General features: G+C 45.2%; 1 long non-coding RNA gene across 1 annotated transcript in view; it reads right to left on the reverse strand.

Annotated features, from left to right (window-relative positions):
- LOC309653534 overlaps positions 1–16295 on the reverse strand; it is a 250798-nt gene that overhangs the window by 193479 nt on the left and 41024 nt on the right. The window contains exon 2 of the long non-coding RNA XR_014259243.1: positions 436–509. This is a non-coding gene — a long non-coding RNA (uncharacterized lncRNA). The remainder of the gene's footprint in view (positions 1–435; positions 510–16295) is intronic.

A 16295-nucleotide genomic window follows, 5' to 3' on the forward strand; every position in this document is an offset into this window, starting at 1 on the left:
TTTCCAAACACATTCTGAGAGGCACATACAAGACAAAGGGAGCCTGTGAAAGGCAAAAGAGTCAAAAAACTCTGTTTATTATAAATCAGCCATCTGAGGAAAAATAAGTACCTGAAACGCACATGGGAAAAACCAGCAGCAACGACGCTTGCCTCGAAAGCACACGCACTTTAACGACCATCTCCACTTCTCTCTCCTAAAGTTCCTGACTTCCAGAAGCTAAATAACACAGGAGCTTGCTATGAAGTGCCGACGCAGATACAAAGCATTTTCTGGTTACCAGATCACCTACTACAAGAAATCCTGGGAAATCACTGTTTCCGGTGCGTACAGCCAATACAGTAATAGTTAATTTTTAAGCCCAGAAAACGTGGAGGGGTTGACAGGATATTCATTATGGAATAAGAAAGAAATCCATTTTACAATTCCACTTACTCAGAGCCAAATGCAGGCAAATCCCTTCTTCCTTCTAGGGTTTATTTTTAGGCCTGTTTTCTGTCTTCAGTTACCTGTCAATGAAAAAAATACCCAGTCAGGCAAAACATATCAACGAAGACATCTCGAATACATTCTCGACCATTCCCGAAGCAGGCAGACTTCTGAAATAGGAGGTCTTAAGAAGCTGAAATAATAACGGCGTCAGATGGCGGACCACCACCGTAGGTGAACGGCAGGCTTACGTCTCTAGGTAAAGTACACGACGCGACTGTCCACACACACAAATCTGTTCAGAAGTCTCGCTATCTGAGAACCGACTGTGATCACATTCCCAGGGAATTCCAGTCACTGAAACATCTACCCATCTCTCATTTTTCTCTAGCATCCTAAAACACGCTAAGTGAAAACACAGGTATTTCTAGATTCAACGCAACTCAGCACATGCTTACTGAGAACTACACGCCCAGTCCTGTGGAAGACGGAAACGCTGCTCAGTGCGGCCCTGGTTTCCGGGACACCTGAGGTCTGCCGTCATGTGACACTTACCCGGCCGGACAGTGAGAAGGGGGGTTGGGGGGATCTCAGTGAGGGGAGATCAGTGACGATAAACTCACCAGAAAACTCACAACGAGACCGTTTAACAGGAGAGAAGTGATGTCGCTCAAACTGGTAGTGGGAGACAAGGGACCAGCGGACAAGGAGCTGAGTTTACACCGGGGGCTGGGATGGAGCTCTACGAGGAGGGAGCCCTCGAATGGGAGTGAGAGTGGCCAGCAAGTGCGAACGTCCCGTGGTGAGATCGACCTTGGCGACTGGGAGACAGGGAGGAAGGTCAGCGGACTGGGCAGCAGAAGTGAGTCCTCCTGGATCACAGAGGACTCTGCAGCCCTTGCAAAGGACTCTGATCCTTTCTTCTTGACCTCTCTTCACCCAGCACCAGACTGAACGACAAAAGAAAATGTGACCATCTTTCTACTTCGACACCCTTCAGGGGCTCCCATCGTTCTTAGAACAAAACCCGAAGCAGCTCTTGCTCAGCAGAGGAACACAGTGGCTCACACAGTGCAGGTGGGGAAGATGAGAGACGAGATGGAGAGGGACGCACAGAGTCTGAGGTGTCCTGGGGGTGCGATGCGGAGGACACACCGGTAGGGCAGAGGCGTGCTGGGGAGGGGACGGAAGAAGCAAGGACGACTTCTAGGTTCAGAGCTTGAGCAAAATTTGGACGGTGGGGCCATTGCCCGGGATGCACGAAGGCTGAGCGGAAGAGAAATCAAGAGTCTTTTAAGGTGTGAACTTTGAAACGCCCACTGGCTCTGCAAGCAGGCTGTTAACTAGGTAGTTAAACACACAGGTCTGAGCAAGTGGGACAGGTCACAGTCACAGAGTTAAGTCCGGCAGTAACCATGACCTCTGAAGCTGTGAGCCTGGAAGGAAGCATCTGATGCAGGATTTCTCATCCTCGGCACTGCTGGCATTTAGATCAGACCGTTGTGTCTGCAGTGGGGCTATCCTCTACGCTGCAGGATACTGAACAGCATTCCAGGCTCTTCCCACTAGACACCGATAGGAATCCCCCATCCTCCCAAGGGGTGACAACCAAAACTGACCCACACTGCCCACGTCCCCTGGAGGGCATACTCGCCCCGTTGAGAACCACTGGTCTCAAGATGGTCATGCTAAGTGAAGTTAGGTCAGACCGAGAAAAACAAGTGATATCATATGATATCACTTACATGTGGCGTCTAAAAAACTGATACAGGGAATTCCCTGGCAGTCCATTGGTTAGGACCCCGAGCTTTCACTGCCGAGGGCCTGGGTTCAATCCCTGGTCAGGGAACTAAGATCCCACAAGCCGTGCAGCACAGCAAAAATAAATAAATAAATAAAAATAAATAAATAAAAAATAAATAAATGATATAAATGAGCTTATTTACAAAACAGAGACAGACTCGCAGACATAGAAAATAAACTTACGGTTACCCAAGGGAGAAGGGGGGAGGGATAAATTAGGAGTTTGGGATTAACAGATACACACTACTATATATGAAATAAAGAACAAGGACCTACTGTATAGCACAGGGAACTATATTCAGTATCTTGTAATAACCTATAATGGAAAAGAATCCGAAAAAGAATAGATTATACATATATAATCGACTATATATATAATATATATAATTGACTATATATGTAATATATATAGTCAATTATATATGTGATATATATAATTGACTACATATATAGTATATAATCAACTATACATTATATAATCCATTATATATATAATATAGTCCATTATATATATATTACATATATTATATATACTGACCACTGAACCCTGAGAAGAAGGACCTGGCCAATGAGACAGAGGAGAGTACAGCAAGGTAGGAGGAAATCCAAAATAGTGTGGCGTTCTTGGCTTCTAGTGACAGCTGTCTCTCAAAAATCAGGCAAAGACCAGCAAACAACTGCTACTGAGATGGAGGACAAGGAGGACCGCGGCTGACAGGATGACCAGGACTCATGCACGCCGTCTTCTCCGCATGGAAGAAATCTAGAGAGGCTTCATGGAGGAGGTGGCACTTGTTGGCGCAAGAAGTCAGGCAAGGTAGAAGAGGAAGGGGCTACTGCTTGAGCGGTACTGGAAGCAACGAATGGGAGCAACAGGAAGGCACGGAAGTTTCCCAAAATATCGGGGGATGCTCTCGCTATCACGGTACTGAGGAATGAGGATGCTGACAGCAAGCAGAGTACCGGAGGGCCAGTCGGTGGAGAGAACGCGGCTGCCTCAATCCAGCAGAGGGAGGAAGGCGTCGCCCGAACGGTACGGACCAACGTCACTCTTTGGGCCACCAGTGTGAGGACAGCTGCAGTGGTTTTGCATGCTGGCTCCAGGACTGCCCCAACAAGAGCTGGGAGACGGGGGGACCAGAGCCTTCCCTTCCTGACTTGCTCCTGAGTCATCCTAGACCCCCTACCCCCCAAAGGGGCTCTGTCTGGACCATCAGGAATTGGAGTTCAGGAGCCCCTCGTGAGCTTCCGGCTTCTTTTTTTTTTCCTTCATTTTGTCTAAGCTGACAAGGAAGGGCACACGCTCCTGGCAGATCATGCTCAGAACGCTGAACTGTATGGAGGTGCTGACAAAACACGCCAGAGGCCTGATCCCTTTCACTGCCCTGTTCTGTCTCCCTTCCACAGCATTACTGTGCACATGCATTTTATTTGTTTAAATGAAAACGTTAAAAAAAAAAAAAAAGAGCAGAGTTACAGGCCTCACTTTGCTCCTAATTAAGAACCTCTCTCTGAACCAGAGACTCTTCAGCTGTGAAATGAGGGTATTAAATTATTTATGAGGTTTCATCCACATCAAAAAAAAAATCTGAGGAACCGTTTTCCTGTTGACTTCCTTTGTAAATTCTAAGGGAAAACACCTTGCAAGGAACTGAACCAAGAACTTGCAAAAGAATTGCTGGGGGAGGGGGGGGGAGGGAGGGAGGGGGTGGAGGTAGGAGGAATGTATCTCCGTCCTGCAGCCAACTGAGCAGAGAAATATATCCAAAGCGCGCATTTTTTTCCCCGAAGTTGCCATAATGATTAACATTTCCACTCTGGAGAAATTCAGTTGTATCACCCTGAAAATAATGTGAAAAATCTAAAATATGTTTTCCGAAGCCACGGTGCATGACAGAGGAGCCGCGGTTTCCTCCTGAGTCCTTTTCTTTTTTTAGTGAGCCCTGAATTAACCGGGCCAAGAGCCAGGGGCTAAGACACATTCTGGTCCCAAAGGCAGGGGTGGGCGGCGGCGGTTCACGGTGCCAGAGAATTCCAAACCACTTCATTTGCTCCATGTGGGGTTCAAGCTCTGCGTGATGAGGCTGCTGTTTCCTGCATTGCCCATACTGTGCTGACCAGCGCTTTTATATATTGAGATGATTCATTCCATACCAGATTTTAAATCCTTTAAATCGGTGCTTCTCCAATGGCGCTGATTTCGCCCCACCCCCGGCCCCAACCCTGGGACACGGGGCAACGTGTGGAAACATTTTTAGTTGCCAGGACTCCGGGGAAGAATGCTACTGGCATCTGGTGAGGCCAGGGAGGCTGCGAAACATCCCACAGCACACTGCATAGAGCCCCCTCCACAAAGAATTATTTGGATCAAATGTCAATATCACCAAGGTGGAGAACCCCAAATCTGAACCATACTAAAACTTCTATAATTCTGCCCAAGGTATATATACTGTGTACTTTCATTTTCCAAACCATTTTTATTCTTTTCAAAGTAGTACACGCACACAGGGGAGGCAAAACACTCCTCCTTTTTCACGGCAAGCTTTCCAGCACCATCTATCCTCAATTCTACTTCACAGAGCAACCACTTTCAAACCTTACAACTGTTTCTGTTATTGGCACTGCTCCCTAGTATGGACTTCCATGTTTCTAAGTAAGCTGCTTATAATATATCCTATCAACGTCAGATACCACTTAACTTGATTTTCTCACACATGGAAGAGGATTTTTGGTTTTTAAAATTCCCATCACCAATCCTGGACTTACCCTCCCATGTTTCCCCAACAGTATAACATCTGGGGGGTTAAATCTAGACTGCACACGTATTATTTTGACAATGGAATCGGTACCGCTGAGCAAGCAGTATAGTGTGATTATGATTCCTTTCTTATGCAACTCTTAAATTTTCCTGGGATTATTGGTTGCCTCTGTTTTTATTTTCTTTGATAATTCCTCCAACACCCTCCACAACCTTTCAATTTTTAACTCGGATAATCTGTCACAGTTCCATGTCTATCCTGCCCTCACCCCCACCCCCTCTCCCCAAATATATACACACCAGACCTTCCTCTGGTCTCTGCTCCAGTCTGTACTCGTCAGAGGTGGGTCGGCTCAGAGCAGATGCCCCGAGATCACACCAGCATCCTGAGAATTCCTTCTGCCTCTTTCTGTTTCCAGGACCCCAAATCTTCCCCTTTCTTGGTTTACTCTCTCATTCTGATGGGACACATTCTCTAGTAGCTTCCTGAGAAGTGATGTATGAAATCTAAATTATACTGATATCCTGAACATGGACAAACAACTTTATGCTACTCTTAATTAACAACCAGTGAGGGAATGACTTCAAAATTCTGAGTGAAAATAAATTTTCATAGAATTCTAAGCTCAGTCTGTTTTCTAATTTAAGAAACATGATGTCATTCTGATTCAAAATCCTTCCTATGACTTTTTTTTAAATCTAGAAAGTGCTTAGATACTGCCTTTATCCCTGATTTTCTAAAATGACATGATGATGAGCCTTCATGTAGTAATTTTTTTGATGTGCTGAATTTTTATTCACTGTTCTAGTCACTTGGTTTGAAATTTCTCTCTTCTTCAGACTTGAGGTATTTTCCCCTCCCTCTCTTTCCTGGAATACCTGTTAGGCAAAAAGCTAACTAACCATCTCTCATCTGATAAAGCTTTCTGCACTGTACCTTCGTTATCTAGTAAGGTATTCATTTAGCCACATGTGACTACTGAGCACTTGAAATGTGGCCAGTACAACTGAGGGCCTGACTTTTAAATTGAATTTAATTTTAATTCATTTAATTTAAAGAGCCACACGTGGCCAGTGGCTACCATATGTGACAGCACAAATCTAAAGAGGAAAAAAAGACAGCAATGGAAGATCAGTGCCGTTAGCACCCACCCTGAGATGATATTAAACACGAGTTCAGAAGAAAAACTTGAGAGCAATTTCTAAATCCCCGCCGTTACTATTTCCAATATAAGGTTCTGTGATTTAATTCCTTAGGGCCTCCTTCCTCGTTAAGAACTTGAGGACCTTTTAGAATGATATCACACAAGCAGAAGCATCCCTCTGCACCTAAGACTGGATTTTATTACACCCAGTGTGTAAACAGGGCAACCGAGGGCCCTCTTTCATCTGAGGTGAGATAGGAAGGTCCCTCACAAAACAGAAATTTGTACCGTACTCACAACATCATAGCAGAAAATAGCAGCGAAACATAAAAAATAATAAAACACAAGGGACAACTGGTAGGTTGCTAATGGCAACTTCTTTGAATGCCACCTCATGACGGCAGTCAGGGAGCCCTCACCCCATCACACTTGGGTGTAGAACACGGCTCTCTACATATGCTTTGGCAAGAAACACTGCTTCTGCATAGTGGACGCTCCAGGGGAGAGAAACTAGAACAGCACGCAAGGCCTTCTCTGTGCATTCATTCATTCGCTTACTCATTCAACAAATGTCACAAATATCGTAAACTGTCATCTATCTATTAGCAACAACCAAGACAGAAAACAGAACAAAACCAAACTGCACAAGTCCTATGCACCTGCCACAAAGCCAACCAGCCTCTTGTTTCATCAGAATCACTGAGAACCACTTTATTATGGCTGAGTACAGAATACAGCCGGCATGCCCTAGCTGTGCATTCAAAACAAACAGCAGGATCCCAACCAAAAGAAAGTCACTCTTCTTTTTTAATCTCTGAAGAAAAACAAACGTAGCACTGTAGGTACAGGGAAATAAATAGTCAGGAAACATCATTCATTTTTAATTTAAGAATCAATGGGGAAACATATTTTCTTCATATACTCTTCAGGTAAGTCATTTAATATCCATTCGTTCCTGCAAAATGACATTTTATTATGCTTGCAGGTTTTACAAGTTCAGTGTAAAAGTATGAGTTATTCAAATGAGGAGAAACAGAGACACTAACCAAGACACATATAAACTTGATTTCTTCTTTAAAGCATTATGACACTAATAACAAGTATTTAACGCTTGTAGAATTGGCAAAATCAGTATTGTGAGCATGCATTGATGTATATGAGCACATATATATAGACATGTGTATCATTTACCCATCACCCCACGACAGCAGATTCAACCATATACATGTCACACGTGACGAATGCAAAGCACTTTCCCAACTCACACCATGATATGCCAAATAAATCCCATATACAAAGACCAAGACAGGACTTGTCACATGAAAATCTGGTATGAGAGAGGTAACATAACATGACCCAATTGGGCTTACAACTATATAATCCATCCAGAGCTAATATCAACGGAAAAAAAAACACGAAAAACTTTAATAAGCTCTCAGTCGCACAATATTTGTTTGTAAGCGTTAAATTTTATTCAGTGGCATGAAATTTTATTTAGTGAGAGAAAAAGAATCACAACATTTAAAGATGATACATTAAAGTATTAGGATAGGGACTTCCCTGGTGGCTCAGCGGTTAAGAATCCGCCTGCCAATGCAGGGGACACGGATTCGAGCCCTGGTCCAGGAAGATGCCATATGCCACGGAGCAACTAAGCCCGTGCGCCACAACTACTGAGCCTGCGCTCTAGAGCCCGTGAGCCACAACTACTTAAGCCTGAGCTCTAGAGCCCGTGCTCCGTCCTCAGCGAGAGAAGCCACTGCAATGAGAAGCCCGCACACCGCAACGAACAGTAGCCCCCACTCGCCGCAACTAGAGAAAGCCCGCGCGCAGCAAAGAAGACCCAACGCAGCCAAAAATAAATAAATTTATTAAAAAATAAATTAAGTATTAGGAAAGCATGATCTTTCTTATTCAGCAAATTGTCAACCAACAGCAATCTGAATCTCTCCCCACAGATATAACACCAAACTATCGATATAATCTTCAGGTGACACATCAGTTTCTGGTCTATAGATGACACAATGAGGGTACCATGGGGTAGAAGAGAATGCCAATTAATCTCTTCCTCAACTCCCAAAGTACTCTCTCCACATTTTGCAATGAGCACTAAGTGTACTTTTAAATGTAATTGTCAAGCACGTTATTTAGTCACTGAAATTATCATAGAAGTTTCTGAACGCCATATGGTCCCGGTGTTCATGTTTCAGTTTCTATGATTTGCAAACACATCCTACTCTCCCACCCCTCACCTGGAAAGGTCAAGTGTACCGTCCTCAATTTCATTTAGCAACACAGCAAGCAAATCCCTTTGGGAAAACAAATTCAATTCTGTGCTTACCTAAATACCTCAAAATCTAGGACACCAATGGCAATGACCAGCTAATTCAAGAACAGAGTATTAAAACACACGTGCACACACACACACAAACAGGCACACAAACACATCTTCCTATTCACAAACCAAAGTGCTTCTTCAAGTGTCACCTCCCTATTTAAGGACATCAGAAAGATGTCCTAAGTAAAAATAAAAATTTAAAACTAAAACCAAAACACCCAACACTCTCACAAATACACTAGAGTTTCACTATACTGAAAGAAGCTCAAGAACACTCATAAGGCAGAGACCAAAATTATGCAACTCTCTGATCCTTCCCCCTTTGGAAACAAGATGCCCTCAAAATGACTTAAACCCCAGCCTTTTCCAAAAGTGGGAAAAAAATTTTTTTATTTGTCAAATTAACGACTGGGTGGTGGTGGGTCACTAGGAATTCTGTTTCAGTTTGCACTGAGGGTCAGTCCTGCCCCCAAGTCTTTAGACCAGTGGCTCCCAGCTGGGGGTGACTGCGGTCCCCAAGAGATGTCTGGAGACGTTTCAGGTGGCCACACCTGAGGCTGAAACTGAGGGTTTCTCCATCACCAGCAAGCTCAGGCAGTTCAGCTAACAAACACGTCTCCAGTCTGTCTACAGCTGCCTCAGCACACCACAGACTCTGTCTGGCCCTGCCATGCCTCACCCCCGAGCCCCAATCTTTTGCCCCGGCTGTTAACAAGCTCTCCTAGCTGGTTTCACGTTCCCCAGCCTCGCGCCTTTCCGAGAACCCATGCGTTCGACCCTGAGAACTGTATCGCTGGTAGCATCTCCAAGTCACCTGCCCTTCTCACCCTGTCTGCAAGCGCCCCACTGACCCCACGCCTTGCTGCCAGGGGCATTTCTTCCAGGCACACCCCTCGGGTCCCATAATGAACGTGAGAACCGAGACGCAGCTCGGCCTTAGCAGCTCTTCTTGTTGTGATACGGACATGTCCTGTTATTCTATCCAGGATGCAGTTGGCCTGGCAACTGGAGTGGGGTAGCTGGGGCCAGAAGGGCTGTGACAACCCACCCCCGGCCGGCTGCACGCATCCTTGGGCCAGGCTTCCCCACGCCTGCAGTTCCACGTCTGCACGAAGGGGACAGGTAATGACGGAACCCTCACAACAACATCAGGGGTGGACCCCACCATGCACACGCACAGAAAGGACAGAGAACCCTCCCTGGCACAGAGAGACCACCACCTAAGCATTGGAGAAAACTCCTTTCACCACTGTGGTCCACACATTCCGGAATCAGCTTACAGCCTCGTCACCAAGTGTACGTGTGGCCCCAGACAAGAACCTGTGAGCCTCCTAGTTCCCTCTCCCTCTAAAAACGGGACGAAGGACGCCTACGTTACACGACGGTCGGGAGGAATAGAGACCTTGATTGTGAAATACACAGCACAGCTCCTGGCCCATCAAAGCAATTAATCAGAGGCCATTACTACGGGCTGTTATTAACGGGGAATAGCCAAGGCCCTGAACTGATCCAGAAAAGTCACTCCAAATCTTTCCTTCTCATAAACTCGAGAAATAGCTATTCTTCCTACACTAATTCTTTTTTTTTTTTTAATTTATTTATTTATTATTTATGGCTGTGTTGGGTCTTCGTTTCTGTGCGAGGGCTTTGTCTAGTTGCGGCAAGTGGGGGCCACTCTTCATCACGGTGCGCGGGCCTCTCATTATCGCGGCCTCTCTTGTTGCGGAGCACAGGCTCCAGATGCGCAGGCTCAGTAATTGTGGCTCACGGGCTCAGTTGCTCCGCGGCATATGGGATCTTCCCGGACCAGGGCTCGAACCCGTGTCCCCTGCATTGGCAGGCAGATTCTCAACCACTGCGCCACCAGGAAAGCCCTGCACTAATTCTTTATACTTGTTTAGCGGGAGACCCATAAGAACTTTTACTTCAATAACCTTGATTTCATTTCCTGCTTTTCAACTAAAGTTATGAAGCATAATCAAGGCTCTGAGGCCCAGTTTTCAATGGAGTTTAGAGGAAAGTGCTCTACCACTCTTGTGGAGACAGAAAAAGAATTTCCGCTCCATTCAATATACCTTTAAGCCCAGGAATTTATTTTTTAATGGCTTTTTTTCCCCAGTAAAATTAAATGATTCAGGACTTATGTTAATTGTTATGAATCTTTCTTTCATAGATTGGTTTCTAAAGGACTTTAATTTTCACACTTGAAAGGCCTAGAAAGTTTAACTAGGGTCTGCTCACCAGCTGCTTTTGACTCAGTCCTCATCGTACTAAATTTAGACATACACTTTGCCCCGACGGACTTCAACAGCACACATTCAAGCAGCTACATTAAAATAACATGCTGCTAGCGCATCAGAACTCAAAAGCCACTGTAAGCCGGCAACTTCCAAGAAGACACAGCACTCTCTCATTCCCTAAAATACCTAATAATTTCCCACCTGGGAAAAGAAAGGAAGAAAATGATTTGAGGTGGGTCCCAAACACACAAACGCACAAAATAGCAAAAGTAACATAATTAACCGGGTAAATCAGGGCAAACAGAAGTTAATGGCACGAAAAAATGAGATAAAGCTGAAAGGTGAGGACAGGACCCAAAGTTTGCCATCAGACACAACCTGACATCAGTTGGAAGGGAACTATATAAATCAGAGTCTGAGTTTCCTAGACATCGATTCAAAGAAACAAATATAATTAGATGCTTGATTCACAGTATCCAAAAAATGAAGGAGATACAAATATCAAAAACACAGCCTCTAGAGTTTGATACACATATAAAATTTCCCCCATGGGTCCCAGAGAGGAAACTGTGGACTCGGTAGAACTCTACCCTCAGTAACTGCTGTCCACCAGATTTTCACTGGGTCACTTTTAAAATAACCCTCAGTGTTAGATAACCATACAGCACCAAAGCACAGCTCAGTAAATCAAATTTACAAGTGGGTAACAATATGGTAGCAGCATGTAGATCTCCGCACAGCCCAGTTTACTCCAAGGCTACGTCTTAGAAGTGCTCCAAGTCCCAACTGGGGGGCGGGTCTCCTGGGGTCGCAGAAACACATTACAGTATATCGTAAACACACTTTGGTGCCAATAAATATACCACTTCTACAGTATTGCTTCTAATGGTTGCCTAGTAACCGACTGTATGGGCTAGATCATACTGTGATTTTCACCACTGCGTTCAATTGCTTGGTATTGTAAGCGATGCCCCGATAAAACAAGGAGAAACATTTTGTAAGTGTCAAAAACTTTTGCGAACTACCTACACTAAAAAAAAGAAAGCTGGGGCTTCCCTGGTGGCTCAGTGGTTGAGAATCCGCCTGCCAAGGTAGGGAACACGGGTTCAAGCCCTGGTCCGGGAAGATCCCACATGCCGCGGAGTAACTAAGCCCGTGTGCCACAACTACTGAGCCTGCGCTCTAGAGCCCGCGAGCCACAACTACTGAAGCCCGCGTGCCCCAACTACTGAAGCCCATGCGGCTAGACCCCGTGCTCCTCAACAAGAGAAGCCACCGCAATGAGAAGCCCGTGCACCGCAATGAAGAGTATCCTCTGCTTGCCACAACTAGAGAAAGCCCGCCGCAACTAGAGAAAGCCCGCACACAGCAACGAAGACCCAACGCAGCCAAAAATTTTTTAAAAATTAAAAAACAAAGCTGCATTTTATTACCTAATGTTTAAGGGAAAACACCTAATAGCAAGACTACATAATGGCAGTTAATTCCAAGGTGCCTTTGAAATTGTTTATGGTTCTGTTAATCACAATAGGGTCTAAAGGTATTTGCAGAATAGCAGCACACACGACACGTGAACCATGCCTGGTATGTGTGTGAACAAATTTCCAGGCTTCCTGAGAAATAATTACAAAATATGTGGCATTAAAACTTTTCCACAAATTTGAGTTGAGAACTTCAGGAAAAACATCATGAGCTAACCATGACCTTTATTTCACAGCAAGATATTCACCTGTCTTTCTTCTTGAGACGATCCTGGTTGATCCCCGCCGTCCCAAGGTAATTATTAACAGTGCTGCCTTTCCCTCTCAGAAGTGCCCCAATTTGGACAATAAATTATATGGCCGCTCGACTCAACAACCAAGATGGCCTAGGTTCCAGAACAACAAGCTAGGAATGCTAAGGTCCCAGACATGGGTTTCTGCATAAAGAAGAAGGAAGTTATTAAATCTGGAGAGCCTAACACAGCAAAGGTGGTGGAAGCGGCCCTCGGTCAGAACCACGTGAATTGTCAAAGGAAGCTTCCTACTCTGCTGTCTTGAAATAATCCACTCCTTCCACACAGCCAACAAGTGTAATGACCAGGCCTCATCCTTCCCACTTCTCGGGGACATCTGGCATTACTGTTTCTATAACCCTCTCCTCCACTGGCTCATGTCACGGCCACAGTTATCCAAGTGAATGGGTCCAGAGCAATCCAGCTGCATACAACTTGTTGCATACAACTTCCCCCTGCCTCATCTTTCCCCCTGCAAAGCCACACATACATCTTCCTAAACCAAAGGTTTAGGAACTCATCACTCAAAATACGTAATGGAAAACATCACTGCTCCGGAAAACACCCAACTCACTCCTTGCAGTTCCTGACTGAACCCCTGGTTCCTACACCAGAAAAGCAGAAAAGCAGGCGGTAGGGACTAATACCAGGTCAAGAATAAATTGTTAAACTACTGTAACCGATGCCATCTATGGTAGCAGAGTCACCCCTCCGCACCCAAGTTGTGCCCATCCTAATCCCCAGAACCTGTGAATATGGCAGGTTCCCTGGAGCGGGGGAGTTAACAGTGCAGATGGAATTCAGGTTGCTAATCTAACCCTAAAAAAAAAAGTTATCCTGGATTACACAGGTGGCCCAAAGTAATCAGGGGAGTCCTTTTAGTGGGGAAGAGGGTTTCAGGACAGCCAACGTCCAAGCAATGCAATGTGAGAAAGACTCAGCCATGGCTGGCTCTGAAGAGGGAGTAAGGAAGGGGCCAGGAGCCAAGGAACACAGGCGGCTTCTGGAAGCTGCAAGAGGCAACTGAAAACAAAACAAAACAAAACAAATATTTCCCCTAGAGCCTCCAGAAAATAAGTGTCCCTGCAGACACCTCAATTTTAGTCCAGGGAGAGCCGTGTTGGACTTGTGACCTCCAGAACCGTGAAGTACTAAACGTACGTCATCTTAAGCCCCTACGTTTGTGGTCATTTGTTCCAGGAACCACAGGAACCAAATAGAGCCTCCTGCTTGCTGAATACCAGTTCCCTCTGTGCTATAACCCCTTTAAGAGGGATTATAATCTGGGCGTCAGGGAACGTACAGTGCAATCCATCTGTGGTCTCTATAGCTGCTTGAGAAGCTGCAGCATCAATGCTGGCTGCAGGGAGGACTTCAGTCACTCGGGGTGGGATGAGGGGGAGGCGAGTGGGGACCCCGAGAGTGAGCACCTCCTTAAGTTTCATGCCTCTCCAAGGGGGCTCGCTCACCTCACCCCTGTCGGGGCCTCACTTCCTCAGCATCTGGCCCCAACTCCCCCGCAGTGCCAGGTTTCGTGTCCTATGGCCGTGCTGTCTATTTCCTGATGAGGATTCTGTTCTGAAAACCTGCACTCTCCTTCCCAGTGTTTCACCCCTCAGCCCGTCCCTTTAGAGTCCAAGCGAGTCTTGTTGCAGGGGCTTTGGGAATGGACTCGCCCGTCCTGACTCATCCTTTGTGCCCGAGGAGCCCTGAGTCTCTGCGGCCTCTGGGCGGGTGTGGGGGTGGTGGTGGTGTCAGTGCCACCGTTTCTTCCTCTCTTGGGCATCACTCGTTAATTCCTCTGCTCTCCCATCTGCTCAGACCAAGCTTTATGAGATGCTCATTACCCTATAGAGACACAGAAGATCCGCTCAGCTCCTTTCTTCAAGGAACTCGTGATCTTTAAAGCAGGCGATGAAAACCCCTCATTTCCTACTCAACAAGCGACGCTGTGGGCCTTACAACTGAGGTTGAGGAAGTTCTTTGAGAGATGATGACAAGTGCTGGTGAGGATGTGGAGGAACTGGAACGCTCACACATCGTGGGGAGGAACATACAATGACACTGCCACTTTGGAGAACAGTCTGGCTGTCCCTCAGAAAGTTACACATGGAGTGACCGTATGGCCCGGCAATTCCACCCTGAGGAATAGACGCAAAAGAAATGAAGACAGACGTCCACACAAAAACCTATGAACAATGGTCACAGCAGCTCATTCATAAGAGCCAAAAAGTGGAAACGGCCCACACACCCACCAACTGATGAGTGAATAAGCAAAATGTGGTCTATTCATAACAACAGAATATCATTCAACAATAAAAAAAGAGTGAAGTGCTGACTCACACAACAACATGAATGAACGCTGAAAGCAGTATACTAAGGACTCCCCGGGTGGCGCAGTGGTTAAGAATCCGCCTTCTGATGCAGGGGACACGGGTTCGAGCCCTGGTCTGGGAAGATCCCACATGCTGTGGAGCAACTGAGCCCGTGCACCACAACTACTGAGCCTGTGCGCCACAACTACTGAGCCCACGTGCCACTACTGAAGCCCACGCACCTAGAGCCCATGCTCCGCAACAAGAGAAGCCACCGCAAGGAGAAGCCCACGCCCCGCAACGAAGAGTAGCCCCCGTTCGCCGCGACTAGAGAGAGCCCACGTGCAGCAACGAAGACCCAACGCAGCTAAAAATAAATAAATTTAAGAAAGCAGTATGCTAAATGAAAGGTCAGACACAAAAGACACATATTATATGATTCTACTTGTTTGAAATGTCCAGAACAGGCAAATCCATAGAGACACAAAACAGACTGTGTTGCCAGGGGCTTCATGGGTAGGGGAGTAGTGCCAACGGGCACAGGGATTCTTTTTAGGTGATAAATGTTCTAAAATTGTATTGTGGCGATGGCTGCACAACTCTGTAAATTTACTAAAGATCACTGAATTGAACATTTACAACAGGTGAATTGTGGTATGTCAATTATGCCTCAATAAAGCTGTTTTTTAAAAAAACCTCTCTGAGATCCTTAAAGCAAAGATTAGCTATGTATATGTGCACAAATGTACAACAAAACATACAGTTACATTGTTATCATACAATCTAAAATCTAGAGACAACTTCCAATTTTTTAAAAAAATGAAAACTCTTTATTTGTTCTGTTACAAAGGATTTAAATAAGCTCACTGCCTCTAATGTCAAATGCCTAATTGCATAATTTAAGTTGGTAAGAGGCCTATAGATAGGCTTTCTCATTCAAATTACACCTGAACAATAAGTTTTATTCCATCAACTCATATTTATACATAACATGATTTTCAGCCGGTTTGAGATGAAAACTGAACACGTAAAACATTTCTTCTTATAGTCACAACAGAATCCAGAAGATGAAACTCACTAGAATATCTGCTTATTAGGACTCAAGAATCGTAACACCTGAAGCCCTAGTTTAAGTGGATTTTAAATTCAGTATAAGTGGATTAAGAAATCCAATTTTCTGGTGTCATACATGACAAAAGCTTCAAGAATGACAGTAAATTATATATTTTTAAATTGCCCAGTAGCTAATAAACCTGTTGTTGGGTTTTTTCCAGATGGCGTAAATTTCAGCCCTGCTTAGAAAAAAAAAAAAAAAAAAGACGTATGGAACTCACACACTTTAATGTCAGCTCATTTCTGTGAAAGTACTCTTCCATGTCGGACTGAACCATCATTATAAAATCAGAATTTTGTAGGGCTATTATTTTTCCCAGGTTCTGCAAAAGAACATGGTCAAATCTGGTCAATCTTGGCAGCACACGTCACACTGGGCA

This window comes from Balaenoptera physalus, assembly GCF_965194825.1.
Source record: "Balaenoptera physalus genome assembly, contig: HAP1_SCAFFOLD_559, whole genome shotgun sequence".
NCBI classification, from domain to species: domain Eukaryota; kingdom Metazoa; phylum Chordata; class Mammalia; order Artiodactyla; family Balaenopteridae; genus Balaenoptera; species Balaenoptera physalus.